This window comes from Nicotiana attenuata, unplaced genomic scaffold, assembly GCF_001879085.1.
Source record: "Nicotiana attenuata strain UT unplaced genomic scaffold, NIATTr2, whole genome shotgun sequence".
Taxonomy (NCBI): Eukaryota; Viridiplantae; Streptophyta; class Magnoliopsida; order Solanales; family Solanaceae; genus Nicotiana; species Nicotiana attenuata.
The window spans coordinates 15763-27846 of record NW_017674220.1 but is presented as its reverse complement, the minus strand read 5'-3'; positions in this window follow the sequence as shown (position 1 = coordinate 27846).

Genomic DNA, 12084 nt, shown 5'->3' with positions numbered 1-12084 from the left:
GAGAGTTGGGCGGGACCGTTTTAATTTTTTTAGTTAATTGGACGAGGGGGGGGGGACCAGCAGAGAAACGAAATTTATTTTTTAATGGGGGAGGCAGCGATTGTGTTGGGGAAGAAGAAGGAGGGTTTATTTTATTAAGGGCAATTCGCAGTACTATAATGCGTATTGCTTATACGCAGTATAGTACTGCGAATTGCTGGGCCCAAAAATCGGAGTGTCTCAATTCGCAGTACTCTACTGCGTGTTATTTAAAATTATTTTTTTTACTAATTCGCAGTACTCTACTACGAATTACTTTAACGACAAAATTTCCGTTAAGGTAATTCGCAGTATAGTACTGCGAATTAGGTATTTAGGTAACTTTTTTTTTAGTAGTAAAAACGTGTTTTTTGTCCAAAAAACATTAGAAAAGTTTCGGCCATACATTTTCGGTATACTTTCAAAAAATATTTTGAAAATACTATTTGCTTATGAACATGATTAGTGTTTGACCCCAAAGTTGTTTAATACTTTCAAAGCAAATCAATCAAATAGATGAAGGGGTAAATCCTAGTTAAAGATAATTAACTCTAGATCCGAGACGAATAGTATGAGTAGAAAAATGTAGCCGAGTATAAATATTGGGCGTGATTATAGCCAGATTTAATAACATAAAGAAAGATGCATCGAATAACATTAGATGGCAATAAAATGTAGATAAAGGAAAAGAATCACCCGATCTTGAGCGAGTCGGATCTTCGTTCATTTGATAAAGATGAATGATAGACAAAATACAAGAACCATTGGACCCTTTTTGGATCTGATAAAGGTTTTGGATCACAGGTCCTCTTCTCTCTTTTTAGAGATGTGTTTACATATTTTCTAGAAATAGGGAGAGGGAGACAGAGAGAGAGCCCCCCTTTTGGGAAGTCCTCCCCTCCTATTTATAAGGGGGGTATCCATAGAAAATCCTAAAAAAGGTACAATTTAGAGGGAATAATCGGTAGAATATCCCTTTTGAGTAATCCAAAGCAAACTAGCTGTTTGATGACGGTCCGACCTTGGTTATTGATGACGGTCTGACCTTGGTTATTGATGACGGTCCGACCATGGTTATTGATGACGGTCCGACCTAGGTTATTGATGACGGTCCGACTTTGGCCTGTCCGACCTTGGTTATTGATGACGGTCCGACCTTATGTTTCCGCGTGACGAATTTCTCTGATCAAATTTTGACCCATACAGTTAGTCCCTCCGCTTATTGAGGTCGTCTCTTGGTCGAGCTCGATGAGCGGACTTCATTAATCGTAGTTTGAGAAATTCGGATGGGGAGGTCTACCTCCTCTTTTTGGCGATAGCCCTTGGCCATACGGGTCGACCCCCTCTTTTTTGGCGACAGCCCTTGGCCGTTGGGGTCGACCTCCTCTTTTTGGCGATGGCCCTTGGCCATAAGGGTCGATTCGGACGAGGCCGAATGTTGTTTCGGACGAGGCCGAATGTTGTTTCGGACGAGGCCGAATATTATTTCGGTCGAGGACGAATTCTTTTTGGCGATGGCCCTTGGTCATTGGGGTCAACCTCCTCCGTTTGGCGATGGCCCTTGGCCATAAGGGTCGACCCCCTCTTTTTTGGCGATGGCCCTTGGTCATTGGGGTCGACCTCCTCCTTTTGGCGATGGCCCTTGGCCATAAGGGTCGACCCCCTCTTTTTTGGTTACGACCCTTGGTCGTTGGGGTCGACCTCCTCTTTTTGGCGATGGCCCTTGGTCATAAGGGTCGACCCCCTCTTTTTTGGCGACGACCCTTGGCCGTTGGGGTCGACCTCCTCTTTTTGGCGATGGCCCTTGGCCATAAGGGTCGACCCCCTCTTTTTTGGAAATGGCCCTTGGCCGTAAGGTTGATTCGGACGAGGCCAAATGTTGTTTCGGACGAGGCCGAATGTTGTTTCGGACGAGGCCGAATATTATTTCGGTCGAGGCCGAATTCTTTTTGGCGATGGCCCTTGGCCCTAAGAGATGTTATTTCGAACTTGTCGAAATGTTAACCCGTCGTTGTTCGATCAAGGTCGAACATATCAAACTTTGGTGGCGAAGGCACTTAGCTTGAGTTCCAGTTCGAACGAGGTCGAACTTATCAAACTTTGGTGGCGAAGGCACTTAGCCTGAGTCCCAGTTCGAATGAGGTCGAACTTTTCAAACTTTGGTGGCGAAGGCACTTAGCCCGAGTCCCAGTTCGAACGAGGTCGAACTTATCAAACTTTGGTGGCGAAGGCACTTAGCCTTAGTCCCAGTTCGAACGAGGTCGAACCTGTCGATCTTTGATGGGAAGGCCTTACCTTTGGTTCTAGTTCGAACGAGGTTGAACTTATCAAACTTTGGTGGCGAAGGCACTTAGCTTGAGTCCCAGTTCGAACGAGGTCGAACTTATCAAACTTTGGTGGCGAAGGCACTTAGCATGAGTCCCAGTTCGAACGAGGTTGAACCCGTCGATCTTTGATGGCAAAGGCCTTAGCCTTAGTCCCAGTTCGAACGAGGTCGAACTTATCAAACTTTGGTGGCGAAGGCACTTAGCCTGAGTCCAAGTTCGAACGAGGTCGAACTTATCAAACTTTGGTGGCGAAGGCCTTAGCCTTTAACTCAGTTCGAGCGAGGTCGAACTTTCAATGTTACACTTTGATGGCGAAGGCACTTAGCCTGTAACTCAGTTCGAGCGAGGTCGAACTTTGTTATACTTTGATGCGAAGGCACTTAGCCTGTAACTTAGTTCGAGCGAGGTTGAACTTTGTTATACTTTGATGGCGAAGGCACTTAGCCTGTAACTCAGTTCGAGCGAGGTCGAACTTATCAAACTTTGGTGGCGAAGGCACTTAGCCTTAGTCCCAGTTCGAACGAGGTCGAACCTGTCGATCTTTGATGGCGAAGGCCTTAGCCTTGGTCCCAGTTCGAACGAGGTCGAACCTATCGATCTTTGATGGCGAAGGCCTTAGCCTTAAAGGGTTCCCTTGGGGAGTCCCAATTTGCTTAATTTTGCTTGCATTGGAGAATATGACGTATTTTCTGGGGGAGTCCTAGTTTGCTTAATTTTGCTTGTATTGGAGAATATGACGTATTTCCTGGGGGAGACCCAGTTTATATGGTCTCTTGGCGTCTTCGGATTTTTTTTTTTTTATGATGGCGATCATTCCTTGTTCGTGTATCTGGGAGAATGCTCCTGCTTCTATTCCATTTAGAAAATAGTCAGTTAAACCCAATGAAATCGTTCGTTACCTCAATTCGATCGGTCGGTGAGTGCAGAAGAGTGACCACGTTCACTCCTCTGGTTATGCTTTTAGTGGCCGCTACCAGTCTGGCAAGAAAGGGTTGTTCCGCCGAGTAAAGAGGAATATTTGCGGAAAACACCCCGAATCTTAGAGGGAGAAGGCAAGCCCTCGTCAAGTACAATCTCGACATCCATCTTCACGAAGACGTCTGAATCGACAAACTTTCCGGCACCAACGCCTCCGCCGATTTTCTCGTCGGGAACGTAGAGGCTCAATTTAATAGCCAATAACAAGGAAACTTCGTTCCTTCGCCTTAGATTTACCTGACATACAATCAGTAATGATAACACAATTTTCAAGCAGATAGATAGGTTAAAAGGCGTGAAATCCTTCTCTGGCTAAGCTTGCTAGGTAGGTAGTGGCTTATCGTTGGACTTGTCTGTTTTCATTGTTTGGATACAAAATATATTGGGCAAAGATATCTTATCTTCATTCTAGAACTAGAGAGTTTTTCATGCATGGGGTAAAAGAGAATGTTGTCCCTATGTGCCTTTTGTGACTTCTCAAGAAAGAAAAAGATTCAGATAGTCAAATCATGGAAAAACTGACTCCATAATATTAGGAGCTTTTTTTTTATATATATTTTTCTGTATCTCGCTGAAGAGCTAGCCTCAGGCTGTTTCGTGGGGGTCTTGAGCTTTTGCTAGATGCCAGTAATTACATATCTGCATTTATCAGCAACAAGAAGGAAAAAAGAACTAGAACTAGATACCAACAAACAATCAGTAATTGTGGAGCCACATTCACCATTATAAATATTTCTGCTTCAGGCTAACAATTTCACCAACATATATAAGATAAGAACACTCTCAAGTATTTTAGTCTTAACAGTATGTGACCTATATATTGGCAATCAAGTTCTGAGCAAACCAAAATCTATAAGCAGATCGATGATACCTCTTTGACGTCACTGCCAAATTCGTTGACGGTAGATATAGGTAGAATAACTTTAACATATTCTAGAGTAGAAAGTGGAACTAGATTTGGATTTAGATCTAGAGGAAACTAGAATTTTAACTAGAAAATCCCTACAGACGGCGCTAAATTGTTTGACCCAAAAGTTGTTTAATACTTTCTAAGCAAATCAATCAAATAGATGAAGGGGTAAATCATAGTTAAAGATAATTAACTCTAGATCCGAGACGAATAATATGAGTAGAAAAACGTAGCCGAGTATAAATATTGGGCGTGATTATAGCCAGATTTAATAACATAAAGAAAGATGCATCGAATAACATTAGATGGCAATAGAATGTAGATAAAGGAAAAGATTCACCCGATCTTGAGTGAGTCAGATCTTCTTTCATTTGATAAAGATGAATGATAGACAAAATACAAGAACCATTGGACCCTTTTTGGATCTGATGAAGGTTTTGGATCACAGATCCTCTTCTCTCTTTTTAGAGATGTGTTTACATATTTTCTAGAAATAGGGACAGGGAGACAGAGAGAGAGCCCCTTTTTGGGAAGTCCTCCCCTCCTATTTATAAGGGGGGTATCCATAGAAAATCCTAAAAAAGGTACAATTTAGAGGGAATATTCGGTAGAATATCCCTTTTGAGTAATCCAAAGCAAACTAGCTGTTTGATGACGGTCCGACCTTGGTTATTGATGACGGTCCGACCTTGGTTATTGATGACGGTCCGACCTTGGCCCGTCCGACCTTGGTTATTGATAACGGTCCGACCTTATGTTTCCGCGTGACGAATTTCTCTGATCTAATTTTGACCCATACAATTAGTTGTTAAAAAAATTAAACTTATTTTAAAGTTCTCAAAAACTTGTTTAGAAAAATTGGACTTTACGGTCATAATTATATTCACAATACGAAAATTATAATAACGATCCATTGCATTTAAGAAAGAATATACTCATGATCTCTTGAATCTGTGATTATGAACTACAGTTGGTCTAATTTTTAGGTTTAATGTACTTAACCGTGTCGAATTCAACTAACGAAAGAAGAGAATAGAATTTGAGAAAGAAGGAGTATCGTCTTTTGAGAATATGTAGAGTCAAGTGCTATTATAATTATTAAATTTGAATTTTACGATCATAATTCACTACAAAAAATTCTAGAAGGAATATACTGATCTCTTGAATTTAAAGTTATAAAATAGAATTGGTTTAACTATAGAAGCAAAAAGTGTTGCCTCGTACTCTGGTTGTTCCACAATATTTTATTAGAAAGCGTGGATTTTTTTTTTTTTTCCATTTGAATATGTCGGCTTTTGTTATGAAATCTTGATTCTTTTTAATTGAAAAAAACCAATGTGTTTGTACTAACGGAACTCATTCTCAATGATAATGGTTCCTTCTAAAACTATTTTCTGATCTTTAGTTGATGAGTGAAAATAAATTTCTGCAGAAACATGGATCAAAATTAAGAATAACATTAGCAAATATAGTGTTTTGTAGAGCTTTAAAGTATTTAAAGATCGATAGTAATATCTTAGTATTTGTTGGAACATAAAATTAATAGTGAAGATACTTATAAAAAAAAGTTAAATACCTATTTCATATAAATGTGGAAAATCATTTTCTCCATATTCGATAAAACTAGGGGTGTACAAAGAAAACCGACAAACCGCACCAACCCGATAATCCGAGTCAAACCGATAAAAAAAACCTGACTATGATTTGATTTGATTTGGTTTTGTAAAGAGGAAGAAGGCACAGAGAACCTTGAGCTCCCATGGTGAAACTTCAGAAGCTTCCAGAGAGAGAGAAGTCTGAGAGAGAACAATTTCAGAAATGAACTGTGCAATCTTCTTAGCTCAGTAAATGAGTACGTATATACATATGTGGGGTCCTTCACTTATAACATGTAACACTAACTAATTGCCAACTAATTGAGAGCTAACACTAACTAAGCTAAGCTAACAGTAAAACTAACGGTAATGTAAAATACATAAATATACATAGCTCAATACCCCCCCCCCCCCCCCAAGTTGGAGGTGAGGTCTTCACAGCCAACTTGCTTAACACAATGGAATCTTTGATGCTAGTGAGGGCCTTGGTGAGGATGTCTGCCAGCAGGTTATGTGTGCCAATTTGATGCAAGGATATGAGACCTTCTTGAAGTTTATCCCTCACAAAGTGACAATCAACCTCGATGTGTTTGGTCCGCTAATGGAAGACAATGTTCCTAGCAATGTGTAAAGCGCATTGGCTGTCACAATACACACTCACAGGTGTAGAAAAGAAACAGTCAGCTCCTCAAACAATCTGCGCAGCCAAGTCAGTTCTCCAACTACCTTTCTAAGAGACCTATATTCAGCTTCAGCGGAGGAAAGAGAAATGGTTTCTTGCTTCTTAGATTTCCAACTAATAGGACTGGTACCTAACAACACCAAGTAACCACTTACTGACCTTCTGGAATCAGGGCAGGCAGCCCAGTCAGAGTCACAATACCCTTTGATAGTACAATCAGGATCATTGGACATAAAAATACCAAGTGTGGGATCACCCTTGAGGTACCTAAGCAAGTGAGGAGCAGCCTGTAAGTGAGGCTCTCGAGGATCCTGCATAAATTGGCTCAAATGTTGGACACCAAAGGCAATGTCCAACCTTGTGTTGGTAAGGAAGTTAAGCTTGCCTGTTAGTTTCCTGTAATAAGTAGGGTCTGAGAGAACAACTCCCTCTTTAGCTTTTAGTTTGGCATTGGGATCAAGAGGAGAAGCAAGACTAGTGCGATGGAGACAATCAAACTCCTTCAGGAGATCCAGTGCAAATTTTCTCTAAGAGATGATAACCCCATCTTCTTTGTAAAGGACCTATAAACCAAGAAAGTAGTGAAGTCTGCCCAGGTCCTTAATCTTGAATTGGTCATGTAAGAAGGTTTTCAATTCAGTGATCTCAGTAGAACTGGTCCCAATAATAATGACATCATCAACAAAAAATTGTGGAAGAAGGTGATTTCTTGTAGAAGAGAGAATAGTCATGCAAGGAATGAACATAACCTTTGGAATATAGAGCAGTTGCCAATTTGGCATACCAATGTCTACTAGCCTGCTTTAGGCCATAGAGAGATTTTCTTAATCTGCAGACAACTCCAGGTGTGTCTACTACTAGACCGGGTGGTAATTGCATGTATACCTCTTCCTCCGAATCACCATGGAGGAAGGCATTGTTCACATCAAGCTGGAAGATATCCTAGTGTTTCTTAACTGGAGTGGCTATAAGTGCTCTAACTGTAGTGATATTTACAATAGGGGAATAGGTTTCTATGTAGTCAATCACAGCCTGTCAGGTATAGCACTTGACAACTAACCTGACCTTGAAGCTCTCTATGCTTCCATCAGCCCTGTGTTTAACCTTGTAGACCCATCTACAACCTATTTCTTTCTTACCAGAAGGTAAATGAACCAGGTCCCAAGTGTTATTTGCATGTAAGGCCCCAAATTCTAAAGACATAGCCTCTTGCCAAGCAGGAAGCAAGGCTGCCTCTTCATAAGAAGAAGTCTCACTATCATGACAAACAGTTTGCACAAGATGCTAACTATCTAGGAGTAAAGAAGTAAGAGACACATGGTGATGGTTTGAGAACAAAGCACTAAGAGACAAAGGAGAGTCAGTGGAGACATGAGGTTTTAAGTTGGGAAGGGAACATACATAATCTTCCAAGTAAACAGGTAACTTATGAGGTCTAGAGGACTTCCTAGTAGCTATAGGAGGAGAAATAGGATGAAGAGTAGAAGAAGAAGGTAATGAAGTGGAGGAAACATATGAGCATGGTATGTTGGATGAAGGAGAATGGTGATGAAGAGTTGTAGACTTATCAGGATTGCTACAATGAAAAGGCAAGTCATAAACAAAGGGAACGGAGTGAAGGACGGAAGGAAAAGGTGCAGAATCAGGTAAAAGAGCAAAGGGAAAAACATTCTCATGAAACACTACATCTCTGGAAACAGAAATTTTCTTGTTGAGGAGACTAAGGACCTTGTACCCGTTTGTGTCATAGGGGTAACCTACAAAGACATGGGGTGTTGCTCTTGGTTCAAATTTTGTTCTGTGAGGCTTAGGAGTGGTAGGGAAACATAAATAACCAAAACTTCTAAGGTGAGAGTACGTAGGTACTCTTTTGTATAGGCATTCAAAACGAGTTCTATTTTTTGAGATGGCTAGTAGGTAGTCTATTGATAATATAGGTGGCGATTAAGATGCATTCTCCCCAATATTTGAGGGGTAGTTTGGATTGGAACAAGAGTGCCTTGCCAGTCTCAAGGAGGTACTTATGTTTCCTTTCTACCACTCCATTCTGTTGAGGTGTATAAGGGCATGTTTTCTGATGAATAATTCCCTTGGAATGGAAGAAATGAGTGGACTCAGTGCTGGTAAACTCTAGGCCTTTTTCTGGCCTAATGCACTTGATTTTAGTTTGAAATTGTGTACTGACCATAGACACAAAGGCTTTAATGATCTTGAAAGCATTGCTTTTGAAGATCAAGAGGTGTGTCCAGGTACACCTACTATAATCATCCACTAAGGTAATGAAGTATTTAAAATTGTCATGAGTAGGTTCATGATAAGGTCCCCACAGGTCAACATGTAGGGGATCAAAGATATTACTGGTGGAGCTTGTTTTCTGAGGAAAGGGTAGCCTAGATTGTCTTGCCATGGGGCAAATTGGACAAAGAAAAGGTTGTTTTGATGAAAATTGGACTGGAATTGATATATACCCCTCATCTTCACAAAAAGGTACATGTCCCAACCTGTTGTGCCATATAAGGTCCACATTGTTTGTATTAAGCAAAGCATACTGTGAAGTAGAGCACTGAGTTTTATTGCAATTGGAAGTATTTACAAGTGAACATGGATGGGTGTGAGTGTGTGAAACACTTACAGGTGAGTGAGGGTGAGAATGTAAACTATTTACATCACATGAAGTAGGTAAAATTGTGTAAGTTTCAAAAGAGCAGAATTTGAAACTGAAACTGAGTTCTTTAGACAGCTGGAGCAAAGGAGACATGAAGAGCCAGTGAAAGCAACTAAGCTTTTAAGCTGTGAAGTAAAGCAATGAATGGATATGAGATTATACTTGAAGGAAGGTACATAAAGGACTCTATGCAATACTATCTGAGATGTAAATGTTATAGTTCCAATTTTTGTCACTTTCACTTGATAGCCATTTGGTAGAGTCATTAGCAAAGGATATGAAAGAGTTTTAGTATGAGATAACAAGGATCTATTAAAGTTCATGTGGTTGGATGCTCCGGAGTCTAAAATCCAGAGGTCAGCACATGGTGTAAATCATCTACATGATAGCAAACCAAAATCAATAGACAAGACTGAGGCAGAACAAGCAAATATACCTGCAAAATTGGCACTTCCATTGGTTAGAGCCGGACTGGTGGTGTTCTCTCCTCCACCCCCAATGTGAAATTGCTGTAGTAGACTGAATAGTTGACAATACTGTTCCTTAGTCAAATTAAGAGGGGAACTCATGTTGTTGTTGTCACTGCACCCTTGAGAGCTCATCCCATCAACCTTAACTGACATGGATTCAACTGGTGCACCATGCACATTGGCAGAAATTCTTTTGTCCTTATTAAATCTAGTATTAAAGGTGTTGTTTTAAGGATAACCATGCAGCTTGAAACACTTATCTTTGGTATGCCCTGGACGCTTGTATTAGTCGCAGAATGGACGAGGCCTTCTATTTGGGTGATTCCCAGTTGAATAATTGGTTTTAAAACTCTCATTTCTAGATGTATTAACATTCAAAGAGGTAGATTCCATGGTAGGCAAGCTGATATTCCTAGAGGTATTGACATTCATAGATGCAGATTCCATTGAGCCACTGATGGCAATGGATTCATCATCAGAATACTACCTCGCACAACCGTGTATACCTCATTAAGTCCCATAAAAAATTGGATCAGACGCCTGTCTTGTTCGGCCTTATGCATGGATTTTTTTGCTCCACAAGTGCACTGGCAGCTACATTGAGATTTGGCACTCAAATTGTTCAGTTCTTCCCATAATCTTTTCATTTTTGTGTAATAACCTGTAACTTCGAGAACTCCTTGAGACAAATCGTTAATTTCCTTCTGAATTTGATATAGCTTGGTTCCATTGGTTTGGTCATAGCGATCCTCTAATTATTTCCATAATTCCGCTGCATCATTTGCATATTCTACGCTATCTGCGATATCTTTAGCAAGAAAGTTTAAGATCCACGAAGTAACCATATCGTCACAACGCATCCACTAATGAAAGGATGGGGAATCTGGTTCTGGACGTTTGCACTCACCATTGATGAAGCCTAACTTGTTCTTGACTAAAAGAGCACGTAGAACACTTCTCCTCCAAGATCGATAAACAATACCGTTAAAAGGAGTCGTCACCAACATTGCACTAGGGTTGTCAGAAGGGTGCATGTAAAAGGGACAATTTGGATCGATATTGGGCTCAGAAATGGGACTACCTGAGGTGAGGCCAGAATCTTCAGCTTGATCGAGAATAGCCATGTGAGAGTTAATTTGGGAGAAGAGAAATGGCGAAATTGAAAATTAGGGCAAAATTGAAATTCCCGATTTTGCAATGAAAATCACGATTCAACAGTAATCGAGTAGTGGGATCTGATAGAGCAATGCTCTTATACCATGTAAAGAGGAAGAAGGCACAGAGAACCTTGAGCTCCCATGGTGAAACTTCAGAAACTTCTAGAGAGAGAAGTCTGAGAGAGAACAGTTTCATATATGAACTGTGCAATCTTCTTAGCTCAGTAAAGGAGTACATATATACATATGTGGGGTCCTCCACTTATAACATGTAACACTAACTAATTGCCAACTAATTGACAACTAACACTAACTAAGCTAAGCTAACAATAAAACTAACAGTAATGTAAAATACATAAATATACATAGCTCAATAGGTTTGGTATTGGAAAAAAAAACTCGACCATAATTGGTTTGTTCTGGTTTTAGCAAAAAAAAGTCAAACCGAAACCAAACCAACCCGACATTACATATATAGAAATTTTAGATATATTTAATATATAAATATACTTATTGTTATGTAATAATAAGTATTTTTAAAACTTTTTCATAATTTTATATTTTAAGGCATTATTTCAAGGTTTGACTTAGAATTTTTGAATGTTCCAATAAGTTTTATAGCCATTAATATTAGTAACTTAAATAATGCTAACAAAATCCCAAACCAAAATCAAATCAATACTAATGCTAACAAAAGACATTCAAGGTTTGAATATGAACGGCAATATATTGAATATCTATTTTTTGTTTTGCAATAATTTAGATAAAAATGCGTAAGCTATTTTTATTTTTCTTTAACGTTTAGTCATGTAATTAATACTCCCTTATTAGTCTACTTATTTTAGAATGACTTAGTACTTTGAGATTATGTTTAGTTTTATTATGGCTTTTTAATTAGAAATATTTATATTACTTAATTTTATTGTCTTTATTGTTGTATATTTTAGGATAATGCCATGATACATCTCATATTTTGTATTATTTTTTTGAAAAATACCTTATATAATTATATCTTACTAGGATTACAGAAATATAAGTTATAAGTTTTGTGCTACGAAGATTTTAACTAAAAAAACCCGAAAAACCGAAAAATCGGGAAAAACCAAGATTGAAAAATACAAGTTTTATTGGTTTGGTTTGGTCTTTAGATTTAATAACCCGACACAATATTGGTTTGGTTTGGTAATTGCAAAATCTGAACCGACCCGACCTATGTACACACCTAGATAAAACATGTGTTTTTCGAATTAAAACCAAAATATATATATATATTTTTTTTTTT